The sequence below is a fragment of the Glossina fuscipes genome, unplaced genomic scaffold (assembly GCF_014805625.2).
Source record: "Glossina fuscipes isolate IAEA_lab_2018 unplaced genomic scaffold, Yale_Gfus_2 1, whole genome shotgun sequence".
NCBI lineage: Eukaryota > Metazoa > Arthropoda > Insecta > Diptera > Glossinidae > Glossina > Glossina fuscipes.
In genome coordinates, this window is record NW_023998415.1 from 34748299 (window position 1) to 34761121 (window position 12823).

At 32.3% G+C, this 12823-nt stretch overlaps 1 protein-coding gene across 1 annotated transcript in view; it reads left to right on the top strand.

The window, feature by feature from the left end:
- The first annotated feature begins 501 nt into the window (after window positions 1-501).
- LOC119632087 overlaps window positions 502-12823 on the top strand; it is a 166751-nt gene continuing 154429 nt past the window's right edge. Inside the window, exon 1 of the mRNA XM_038024799.1 lies at window positions 502-1044. The gene's annotated coding sequence lies outside the window, so the exon portion shown is untranslated. The remainder of the gene's footprint in view (window positions 1045-12823) is intronic.

A 12823-nucleotide genomic window follows, 5' to 3' on the forward strand; every position in this document is an offset into this window, starting at 1 on the left:
TCGCAACTTATCGCCCGGATTTAGATGCGTCGAGTATCGAAGATTCGTCTTAAAGTGTTTACAGTTTTGTAAGTTTTTGTTGCGTTGTCTTCTTTATTTTTTATGGTATAAAGCGCTTACGAAATTGTTGTCGTTGCTGTAGTCGTGTTTTCTGATAATAGCAGCAGCAACAACAGTAGCAGCAGCAGAAATGAAGAACGAAAAAGCAAAACACAAGTACAAGGCCCACTATGAAAATCAGTATAAGCGCGACAAGCATAATGAACACAACGCTGGTGACTAAAATACCGAGCGCCATTTAATACCGTAGCCTTGGTATTTTAAACGTGCAACATTTACTGCATTCAATATATGGCAATTTTTTTTGCTTTCAGTCCAATGAGACGATGAGTGAGAGAGAAATAAAAATACGTAAACAAAACAAATAAACAAAAAAATTATATGAAAACTTATAAATATACATCGAGCTCCTAAAAATAGGTAATAACAATAATAATATATTTAAAAAAGAAAATAAACACACACACACACACACACACATACACAATCACACGCAAAGGCACGAAAGAAGATAAGAAGAAACAAATAGAAAAGTTTCCGCGATATTCGCCATAAAGCACATGGAGGCAATCGTGATTGTTTATAAAATCAATTTGCGGATGTGTGCGGATATTCAAAAATTTGAAATAGTAAACATTAAATACCGGCTTAGAAGCAATGCCATTTAAAGTGAAACGATAATAAAATATGAAAATATTGATCAGTGAATCTTTGCCGTATACATCGTAATAAATAAATTCCCGCACGGTTTAGATGAGAATTAATTGCATTCAAAGAGCGCAAAATGATATCAAATGTACTGATCATAACTTGAAATAACGCACACACACACACACACACACACAATATAAAAAATAAAAAAATTAAAACAATAATCTCTTTGTTGTACAATACAATCAAATAGTATGTGGATCCGCTGCAATAACCGACAAATATCTTAATTCAAATAATTATTTATAAAGATATGTCCGCGCCGTTAAAAGGGTAATTTTCATCATATTGTAAAGAATTTTTATTTTTTGTGTATACTTTCACACGAAGGTATGTTGATTTCGTCCTTTCATACGTACGCAATTCGGGAAAATTTCCAATCGATTCCATATATATACGCATCAATTAAATCAGGCTTAGGAATAAACTGAATGCTCACGCTTACGCTTACGCTTATAAGGGAAAAGTCATAAAAAGCAAGACTATCTCAAGCCTAAAATCGTTAATAGAAAATATAGTAAATTAGATAAAGAGGACTCTCTTGATCAACGCAAAATTCAGAATTCATTTATGCCATGCCATGTTTGCTTGCGCTACGTACAAAAATAATGAATAAAACAATTCGAAATTCACCTAAAAACAAATAGATTCCTTGGATCCTGTTTAGAGATTAAATTTGCGCGGGAGTAATTTGTCGGCAAACACGATGAAAATTTGGACAAATTTTGTTCAAAAACAAGTAAAAGTCATAGTCAGATAAGGCTGACTAATAAATATCCTACACCACCACTTCGTTTAGTCCAATAATACCAACAATTATATTTTATTGTGCTATGTAAAAGCGTATTTTTGATGGACGATGGGCCGAATACAAAAGTGAATCCACGTTCTCCAAATTTCTATGTGGAATTACTCTCACAGCCCAGTGTTCACCGTAAACCATCAAAATTCAAACATTCTTGCGATACAAAGGCTCACTCACGTAAAATTCGATTATACGGAAAAAGATTCAATAGATGAACTCATCCGGTCGAAAAATTTTCGAATGAATTGAGAATAATGAAATACTGTTTTAAAGATGGCCAATTTTTCCCGTATCACGACTTTTTCAAACCAAGAGAGTGTATACGGACTGGGATCGCTAAACTAGTCTGGTCCAATTCAGTCTTAATAGGATTCGTTCTTGGCAAGAAACTCAACAGTGCAGCACATTTCGTTAAGATATCTACAAGTTGAACACAAAAATATGCACGGATAGACAGACAGACAGACAGACAGACAAACTTGAAGCCGTTCAGACAAAGGTAAAATGTACTTTTGCGCAAACTTAATATACCCCAAACAACAAGCAATGCAAGATATAATGACAAAAGTCGATTTAAGAATAGGGTCCCTTCGGTCCATATCAACGCTTGAAGCTAGCAGAAGCCCTCAATTTCGAGACGGCGGCGATATAGATTTTATATCTTAATTGTTTTTTCTCAATAGCAATTTTTTATACACTATGGAGGACTATAGTGTAACAAAGAGATATGTGGGTGTAAGTTAGTGTGTTAGTCGATGTAATCTTTTGTTTGTTAGTTTGTCAAATATCACATTCATAAATTGTTTTTCTCCTATTATTGTTATTATTATTATTGTTACTATTTATTATGATTATTATTTTCTTCTCTTTTTTTTTTTTTTTTTTTTTTTTTTTTTTTTTTATTTTCATATATCATAGCACATCATCCCTCAGTAAAGATTACTGGAAAGTCATAGCTGTGATATTTGTTATGTTGTGTTGAGTGCCAAATTTTTGTTTTATCTAAACATATAAATCTCTGTTGGCCAATTTTAAATCTACTTCATATCCATGCGATTCTAATCTGTGGGTGTTGGGATTAGCAGATTAGAAGAGAGAGAAAGCATTCGGTCGCATTAACAATCTGGCAAAATAGTATCGGTAGCAACAAAACAAGCAGAGCAATAAAAGAGGAAGAAGGAGATGAAAAAGAAAAAGAAGACGAAAAATATTCGTTTTGAGAAATTTCACTTCAACTAATAACTAACTAATAATACGATGTAATAACATTTTTTCATTATATTCTGTTTTTCCTTTCAAACGAAAATCAGATCTGTTTTGCTTTTCAGTCATTGAACAACGATTTTTTTTTTTTTTTTTTTTTTTAAAAAAATTTTTTAATTTTTTTTTTTTTTTTTTTTTAAGGTATAAAAGTAGCAAACTAAAACTATACTTACAGGCAAATTAGCACAGAAGTGATTAAAGCTATTGGCTCTTCTTTCTTTCCCTTTCCCTTCCTTGCTCTTTCTTCTGCTCTGTGTTTTTCCTGTTTCTCTTTCTTAACTTTTCTTTTATGCATTTGTGATGTCTTCTGCTAAGATTTTGTCTTTAGTCGTGAATACCACCTATATTAATAATGAATAAATAACTTGGAGAAGAAAAAAATTAAGCAAAAGAAAACACACAAAACACTTAATTTCTAATAAACAAAAAAAAAAAAAAAAATATTCCGATTGTTATCTTACTTTTTTAATTTATAGATAAATAAGATAGTTTTTTTTTTTTTTTTTTTTTTTTTTTTTTTATTTTCATGATTTTTAGAAAATGATCAAATCCATTATGAATATATATATTTTGTATGTATAGACATTTCATGCGTAGAAATTTTGGGCATTTAATAGATTTTTATTCAATTTAAAGTAGGTCATCACATAGTACACTACACTAACAATATAGTATACATTATTCAAGTATCCATATTCAATAGAAACTATCGTAAATTAATGCATAATTTATAAGAGATTTTTTATCATAAATATCCTTCTCAATTAAGTATTATAGATGTTTAAAATTAACATCTGGGCAACAACCCGATATGCATAAATACACTGCTATTAGGAAATAATGCATAAAGTGCATAAGTCTTTACTGTTGCGTGTGTTAGTAGAAAGTTCTCTACACGAAAATGTTCAATGAAAGTCAGTTGATTGTAAAATTTGAACTAAGTAAATGTTAAACGAAAAGTCAGTCTGCCTCAAAACCGAAATATCTATCATTGCCCATTTTTTAATCGTAAATACCATTGCATACTGATACGCTAGACAATGTTACAATTAATGCAAAAAATCTGCATGCCAGGCAATGAAATGTCAAATTTTATATTATGCTTTCCTGTCGTCATTGCCTTCGGCTAGATTCCGTTGAGCTGTTGCACGAAATGCAATCAAATTTGATGAAATTATGCACCCAGTACGTTTGGCTTTCCCTAATGAATCCATCCAGTCAGATCAAGTCGATGGCAAGAAGAAGACATTTCTCTCGCAAAATTCAACGCGGAATAACATAATTAATTCAACAATTCCCGAACGTCTCGGCTATCTTTGTTTTTTTTTTTTTTTTTTTTTTTGATAGACGGATTTGTCTCAGAATGAGATCAGAATCGTCCGCGCTAGAGCAAAATTTTAATAAAAGCTAACAGATAATAGTCGCGGGAGAATAAAATGGCTATGACAGTTAATTTTGTCATTGTCAGTCATGCACTTCACGGCGTCGTGTTTTTCCTTTTTTCACTATAAGCGAAAGCATCATCCAACGTGCAATAAGCTTTCCCATAACTAAATCTCGACGTGTTCAACATGGTCCTTGGACACGTTCATATACATAACCACTGCCATCTTTCTTATCTTGATTTGACGGCCCTTCAATTTGAGGGATATTTCCACCGGAAACGAACATTATTGGCTCTTAACTTGTCTTCATTCATATCGGCTCATCCAATTTAGTTTAGACAAATAAAACATCTATAATTTATAGAAAAAGCAGTGTAATATTTTATTTTAAAGCGAAAGATCAAATCGATTTTCTAAATTTGGAATTTAGCTTGACGAGAGTGTCATCAACTGCTATTGCAGTGGAACTCTATCTTTATCCATCTGACGTTAATCTGGATTATTATACAGTCTCCCTATTTCAATGAAATATCAGGATTTAACAAATTTATTATATATAACCGCAACCGAGGCAATCACAATAAAAAAAAAATAAAAAAATTAAATAAAATAAATAAATAAATGACGCTATCTTTCTAATAGTAGTTTTTAATAAAGTAATGCATTTTAAAAAATTCGTAATTGTTTACAAAATCTGTAAAGCAAATTTACATACTATCAGTTAATAAGTTTTATTGCTTCTATAAAAACAGTCACTTCAAATGCCCAAAAGAAAAAAAAAAAGTTTTTTTTTATTAAAAATGATATAAATCTTTATGCAAACAAATCAATCAAGCGTTTATTTATTGCAAATAACAAAAGTAAGAACTCTGGTAAAACACTTGCCACCCAAGTATCTCTTAATAAATCTTTAATTAAAAATTTTGATCGATATTTTAGCTATCTTGCAGTATATAAAAGGATAGATACGATAGATGAAAAATATTTTTTATATGAACTTCATTGACATAATCCGGACAGTATTTTTTCTTCTGCTTGACGTTGATACTATTATTCGATATTTCATATTAACTTTGATATTTGTTGTCGCATGACATTTTACACAATCAAAAGTGATAATATTACTATCAGCAATATTTTAGCCCTTCTTATTATATTATGCGATAATGTTATGTTACATTTAACTATGGCGTTTTTTTCCTATTTTTCTTTTCTTTTTTCTTTTTTTTTTTTGCTTCACTTCTCTAAAATATAATATTATTAGTAATTTTTTTATCGTTTTTATTCTTAACGATTTCATAAAACTTTTTAATAATTGTTTCAAAACAACTTTTGCCTCTTCTGAAAATTTCTTAAAAATGTTTAAAAAACTTTGCCCAATAAATGTGGAAAGAAATAAGCAATAAGAAAAAGAAAAAAGAACAAATCTTTGAAACATGCCTACCTACAACCCAAATGACAACGCTGTATGCTTTTGTCAAGCTAAAGTTTTCTGTCAATGTCATAAACAATTGTTGTTATTTATTAAGAAATTAAATATAAAAAAGTGAGAGCGAGAGAGCGAGAGAGCGAGAGAGAGAGAGAGAGAACAAGAGTTACAACATTTTTCAGACTTGCAGATTTTTAACACAAGAAACGCACACATAGAGGAAATGATTTATTCAAAGTGTTACGATTATGCCTACTTGAGATCTACACACCCAATAAAGTGATATGTGGTTTGTGCTTATACTAAAAAACTATTATAAGAATCATAACAAAAAAACGAAAAAATAACAAAATATATTATATATGATCGCAACTCTTCGGGCGGAGTGACTTCAAAACGCCAATAATCTTTGAAAAGAAGAAGAATTGCATCTTTGCGCAGGAGTAAAATGACATGCAACGTTCTATAGAAAGTGCATTTAATGTGCAAAGATTTAAAATTAACAAATGCTTTTCACTTTAATTTTACAGACTTTGTCTTCTCCTTATAAGCAGTCGCTAGTCATAAGAGAACACAATGCGTTTGCTTGTCATAGCTCTTATAAACTTATATTAAATTTTAGTTTCCGAAGCTTGAGTTTCTTACAATAAAAAAACCCTTTCATATTAATTTCATTATGAAATAAGTCACAAAAGTAACAAATAGAAAACTGCATTGCGACCTGTTAGCTCTCTCTCTTTATGAGCCAACTAAGAATATTTCTGTCAGACTACGAATAGTTGGCCTTTTAATTTAGAATTTGATCTGTAGAAATGTACTCACTAGGCATACATTTAAGTAAACCCGGAAAGAGAGCATAATCGGAAATGATATTATATATGAAAAGTAGATGAAGAATAAAATTCATCTTAGTTGGTTGTCGGCATTATAAACAAACAATAAAAGGGCATATCGTCCATGTTACGATAACGTTTCGACAGAACAATAAAACGATTTTTATACTCCACACTACTTGCCGTGCACGGATATATTAAGTTTGTGTAGTTGTGAAGATTTCAAATAGACCCGTCTTTTATTATACCGATCGATTCAGAATCGCTTTCTGAACGGATTTAAGCTTGTCTGTCCGTCTGTCCGATTGTCCCTATTGTATTCTTGTGTGCAACATGCAGGGCACAATTATTCATGAAATTTGATACACTGGCCCATTTTGCTACCAAGGGCGAACGGGACTGACAGTCATTCGCATCGAACCTCTTTCTTGAGCACTCCCGATACAAGATGTTATTTTGAAAAGTCGATATATGGACAACTGCAAGGTAACGTAGAGCGTTTAATAGTGGGCTGTGTCCCACTATAAGGCTTTTACTTGTTCTTTGTTAGCATAGTTCGGTAGCAAATGTGTATAGTCTTTAGTTTTGTTGAAAATATTGCTATCAAACGTTGCTATCATGAACGTTCTTTACTTAAAACTAAGTCAAAATCCTGGATCGACCAAGTTGATCGACCATAAGCAAATAAGAAATCTTTGACACCCATAATACAAGAAAAAAAAAAAAAAAAAAAAAAAAAAAAAAACTCTACTGTTTTCTTAATTTTGACTTTTCTCGACCGACCGCATTTCATCTGTTAAACGAAATTCTTTGGATTGATTTTTTCGCCTATTGGTTAATGCGACGCGAAACATATTTATTTTTAAATTTTCTCTCAGGACAGATCAAGCGAATGGAAATAGTAAATCAACTGAGAATCAATTTAAATTCAAACTATGTATATGTATGTATGTACACGTATCACTCACGTATTACTAATGTACGTACAAATTTAACAAGTATATCGCGCTTCTTCGATGATCGATGTAGAGGTGATTTATAAATATGCTGCAGAATATTTTAAAGCTTGTAGGTCGCTTTGCTGAATATGCCAAAACCCTTTATCTTATTTCTCATTTTTATTTTACAGATTACGATAAATACACATAAAAGCCTAAAAACATTTGTAATAAAAGCGTAACACCTTGAAAACAAAAGGTCACTTACCCACCCGCAATGCTTTGAAAGGAAACGAAATTTAATATGTTTCGAGAATTTTTCTTGCTTTTGTTAGAAATAAGTTCGCAATTATTATTTATGTATATATATATATATTTTTTTTTTTTTTTTGTGGGAGGCGGGGGGGTGGGAATTTAATCAAATATAAGGCTTTCGTGTTCTTTGGCACGCGTTAGATATTCAATTAAAATATTAGCTTACTTTATTCATTTAATTAATTAATTCGCTGAGAACAGAATTTATATCGTAATAAATCTTAGATATATCTAAGTCTAGATGCCGCCTCTGTAAGCCGCCCATCTATATTAATTATAAAATGAATGATTGTAAAAAGAACAAGTTTTTAAATAAATTCCCATTTTGATGAACGGGAAGATGGAAAACAAATTTGTTTTTCCCCCTTAAATTTTGGTACATCATAATATTGGGCAGGCGTGGTCAGTTTCTTTCATTCTGCCCGCAGAAAATTCGTTCAATTTTTTGCACATTTATCTGCTATTGTTAATGAGCAAATAACAGCAAAAAAAAGTTTACGTCATGCTGTGAACATGTCCTTCGACCGATTTGGAACGTTTGCAATCCCAGCCTGCGTGCGTGCAAAAACTGGCAATGTTTCTGCCAAATTTGAAGTTGATGGATTCATTTTTGCGTCCTGGAGAATGTTTACAAGAGAAATTTCACAGACGGACAGACGGACAGACGGACATGCTTAAGTCGATTCCCAATTCAATGCTGATCATGAATGCATATACTTTATGGAGTCTCTGAAGTTGCCTTCTGGGCAACGTTGCAAACGTTTTGACAAAATAAACATACCCCCCATCCTTCTGTGAGGGATATAAAAAAAAGGTTAAGATTTGAAATTTTGCGAAACATTTCCCCAAATCCACGATTAATGACGGAATTCATTATCCATTCGTTTATATTAATGTCCGTTATTAGTTCATTGCGATTATCGTTGAGAGATCGTAGCTGCATTTTAACAACAAAGAGAAATGCGTTAAATTTTCTTGTAGATAGACCTTCGCTACGATTGATGTTGATGCTGCTATAATTTTGCTTAGATCAAGATTATCTACGCATCTACAAGAAACATGGTTTTCACTACAATTGTTTTTTTGACACACACACACACACAGCCAAACTATGTGCGCAAAATGTCAGCGAAGCATTTATTTAGTAAATGTCGAATACCAGTTTCGATGCTGACGTGAAAATGAAAGCAAATTAAATAAAATCTTGTAAAAATATAAAGCGATTTCGATATTTAGATTTATATACATGCAGGGTGGCAGTCTTTCAATACGAAAAAAAAAAGTTTTCCTCTTTCTCTCTCTTAAAAATAAAATAAAGGTGTGGCAGCATTCAGGCTTTTCTTCGATGAATTTGTTTTCTTTCGCTACGAAAACTTCTCATCTACAATAACAAAAGCAAACTATCAGTGAACATCCGATGCATATTGGATAAGTCTTTCAATAAAATTGATTTAAAGAAAGTAAAAACTGATCATGAAATCGGCCATAGAATCTACAAAAGAGCCGAGAATGCCTACACCTAGCAATTACTCCATTGACTTTGAATTGGATCAACAAATTAATTCATTTTGATTTGGTCTTTATGCTTGCAAAGTTACCCGGTGCTAAGGGTCTAAGATTTTTTGAACCATTAAAAATTCCCTATTAATAGTTAACGGCCCGGCTGAAAGACCGAAAGGCGACATTCACAGCCAGTGCAATATTTCGAAAGGTTTACCTTCGAAAAAGATGAAATTTTTAAGTAGAAGTTTTACCCAACCAACTGGGGCCTCTCGATATGTTCTCTTCGTTCTTTCACCTCAAGTTCTGCTCATTTTTTTAAGTATTTCATTTCAACCGTATGAAAAAGACTTTTAGTTTTTTTTTTATGTTGACGAAAAGATACTCAAGAAAACAATTTGTCTTCCGAAGTAATTGTAACCGTCCGCAGTTGTCAATTAGTAAAAGACTTTCAACTTCGTATCAATTGAAGAGATAACTACAACTCTTTAAGTTATTCCACTTATGCGAGGAACTTGGACTCTTCCGCAGAAACTTGAGTTTATGAAAACACTTTAAAAAAAAAAAAAAAAAAAAAACTCATTTTAAAGGCGGAGACTTTCAACTTTTGAGAATGGACTAATTAAGTACCTAAGTACAGATCCAAATATGATTTTCAATTTCTTCTTATTTATTATACTTCTCGTTTTTCTTTTTCTAAGAGCTTTAATTCTTTTTCCGTCCGATCCGAACCATTTTCAAAAGCATTCGTCCTTCAATCACAACACATCGAATTGCTATTTACAAGGTGAAAACAAGAAAAGAAAACGGAGAGATGGACATACAAGTTTACGTCAATTTAGAAAATGATTGTGAATGGATCGATAGAATAGAAGTCGTATCTGCCCCAAGTTTTTCCAAGTGTTGCATGTCTTTCACCACAAGTGGCGTAGCGTGTAAAAATGCTGGTTGTAATTAGCGGAACCTCGAAGCTAATCAACTAAGTAACTAAAACAGAGTTATAAGAGTGCTTTCCAGTTCTTCTCCTTCTCTTCTTTTTGTTTTTCTTTTAATGTCCTAGAAACTTACCAAGATTCGAGGTGTTCCAATGTTTATTTGAATTTTTGCCTCCTTGAGATAAATATCGAAGAAGACGAGTATGAGTCAGGAAACAAAAAAAAAAAATGTTCAGAATGTGTACCTTAGCAAGTAAACCCATCACAGCTAACCTTGCAATCATTAAGTCAGTGAAGTCTATAACGTGTGGAGGAAGATTGGTTTACAATTGTCTTTAGAGGTGAAGAGCATAACATGGTTAGGTGTGATGATTTCATTATCATGAATTTATAGTAAATCATAAAATTTAATAAAACTGCACGGAGTCTTCAGGGTTTTCATGTGTGCAAAAAAAAAAATAAATAAATAACGTAACTGAAATTTTTTGTTTTTTAATTGGCTTCACAATGAATTATAAAACAGTTGAGGTTTTTTGTTTTTCCTGCCGCAACATAAAACATCATAACACTTATATGTAAGATAACGATTTATTTTTTTTATTTTTATTTATTTATTCATTTTTTTTTTCTTTTTTTTTTTTCTTTTTTGTTAATGAATATAATCATAATAATAAGTTTCACTAAATATTCGCATGAAAACAAACTGTGTGAAATGATAGTATTTTAGCTTGACTATGGTCATCATTAGTTAAAAACAAAAACAAAAACAACAACTACAACAATAGCAATAACAAAAAAGAGAGGAAAGAAAATTTACAAAATTGAAAAATAATTATAATCTGGAATATGTTATTAAAAAAGAAAAAAAAAACAAACAAAATTAAATTATTTGGATTAAATTTGCTTTTTATTTGCAATTACCGTGAAATTTGAAATATGTTTGTGACGCCCTTTTTTGCATTTGTGTTATTAAAACGTAAACCGTAAAGCGCAAGCAATGCTTACATAAAAACAGTAATAATCCCAACTTTTAACAACTAATTATGAAATATTAAATAATTATTATTCTGTACTGCAGTGCATGGTTTCGCGCATTATTAAGTACAGCACAGGCCGTGCAGAGGGGGGGGGGGGGGAGCGGAGGGGGTTATACTCCTTTGATTGTTGCTTGTAGTGTATTAATAGCAGTGAAATAAAAGGCCACTTGATGAAGTTCTTTCAGTTTCGTTTGCCGTGACATTTGCTCTAATTTACTTTGACGTTTCAAATTGAAAAAGTCTGCGATTACATCATGAAAAAAACACAAGCTTTAGAAAGGTCGCAATGAAATTTACACTCGATTTCATAATCATCTCGCCGCTAACATATAGTCTAGTGATACGATGCTCGACTTTTTCTCGTTACCTAAATTCACTTTCGCTACAGTTTCGTGGGGTAGACTACTAATAACTATCTTAACTAAAAGCAGTTAACAAAATCTGAATACAAAATGCCCCGAGAAATGAAGACTGCTTGAGTTATAATAACATCACAATATGGCTGCATGCTATCCAAGTTGGATTGCAATTGAAAAAAAAAATGCTCTTTCTCTCTCTCTCTCTCTCTCTCTCTCTCTCTCTCTCTCTCTCTCTCTCTCTCTCTCTCTTACAACGATCATAATAATAATAGTCCTGGGAAACAAAGTTGAGCAAACAATCAAAAGGTCACAAGAGGAGGAAAATATGACGAACTGTAACTGATTGACTCATAATAAGTCGGTCGAATATCCCGATAACATGGTTGCATGCTATCCAAGTTGAATTGCAAGTTGAGCTGCAAAAAATATCTTCTCTCTCTCTTTCTCTCTCTCTCTCTCTCTCTTTCTCTCTCTCTCTCTCTCTCTCTCTCTCTCTCTCTCTCTCTCTCTGTCTATCACTGTCTATCTCTGTCTATCTCTGTCTCTCATTTACAATGACAATAATAATAACAGTCCCGGGAAACGAAGTCGAGCAAACTAAAAGGTTACAAGAGGAGGAGAATATCACGAACTGCAACCGTGAGAGCGGGCGGAAATGTGAGGAATTTGTGGAACAAATTGACAATCTTGGACAACTCAGTGCATCACATATATTATGAAAGCGAATCATTGGGAATAAATTTGGATGTGTTGTGATTCGGGCATTTCCTAACGAACATATCCTGATATTTGATATGGTATTTAAATCGACAAGCATGGCAGCCTCGTCAAATGAATGAAGCTAATCAATTGGATCGAATATTCATCGCTAGCTCGCCTATGACACTTACAAGCATACATTCGCACAATACTCATACGATTCAGCGATACTTTGGCGGGGCTTTTAAAACTAAAAATCATATATAATTTGTCTTCTTAGATATGTATATGGTTTTGTAGTAATTATATGGATAGAGGCTTTCTATTTCATTTTTCCCTCGTTTTTCGACTATAATGTAACGAAAGTAATAAAAAAGTTTTTCAATCAATTTCGGTTGTTTTTTAGGCAAACTTGCGCGGCCTTCATTGCCATTTACTTAAAAATGAAAGAACAGGCAGACAGACAGACAGACGCACATAGCTAAAGCGATTGCCCTTCTGTTTACAGCGATCAAGAGCATACAGATTTTATTGAATTTTGAAGCGCAGGGTTG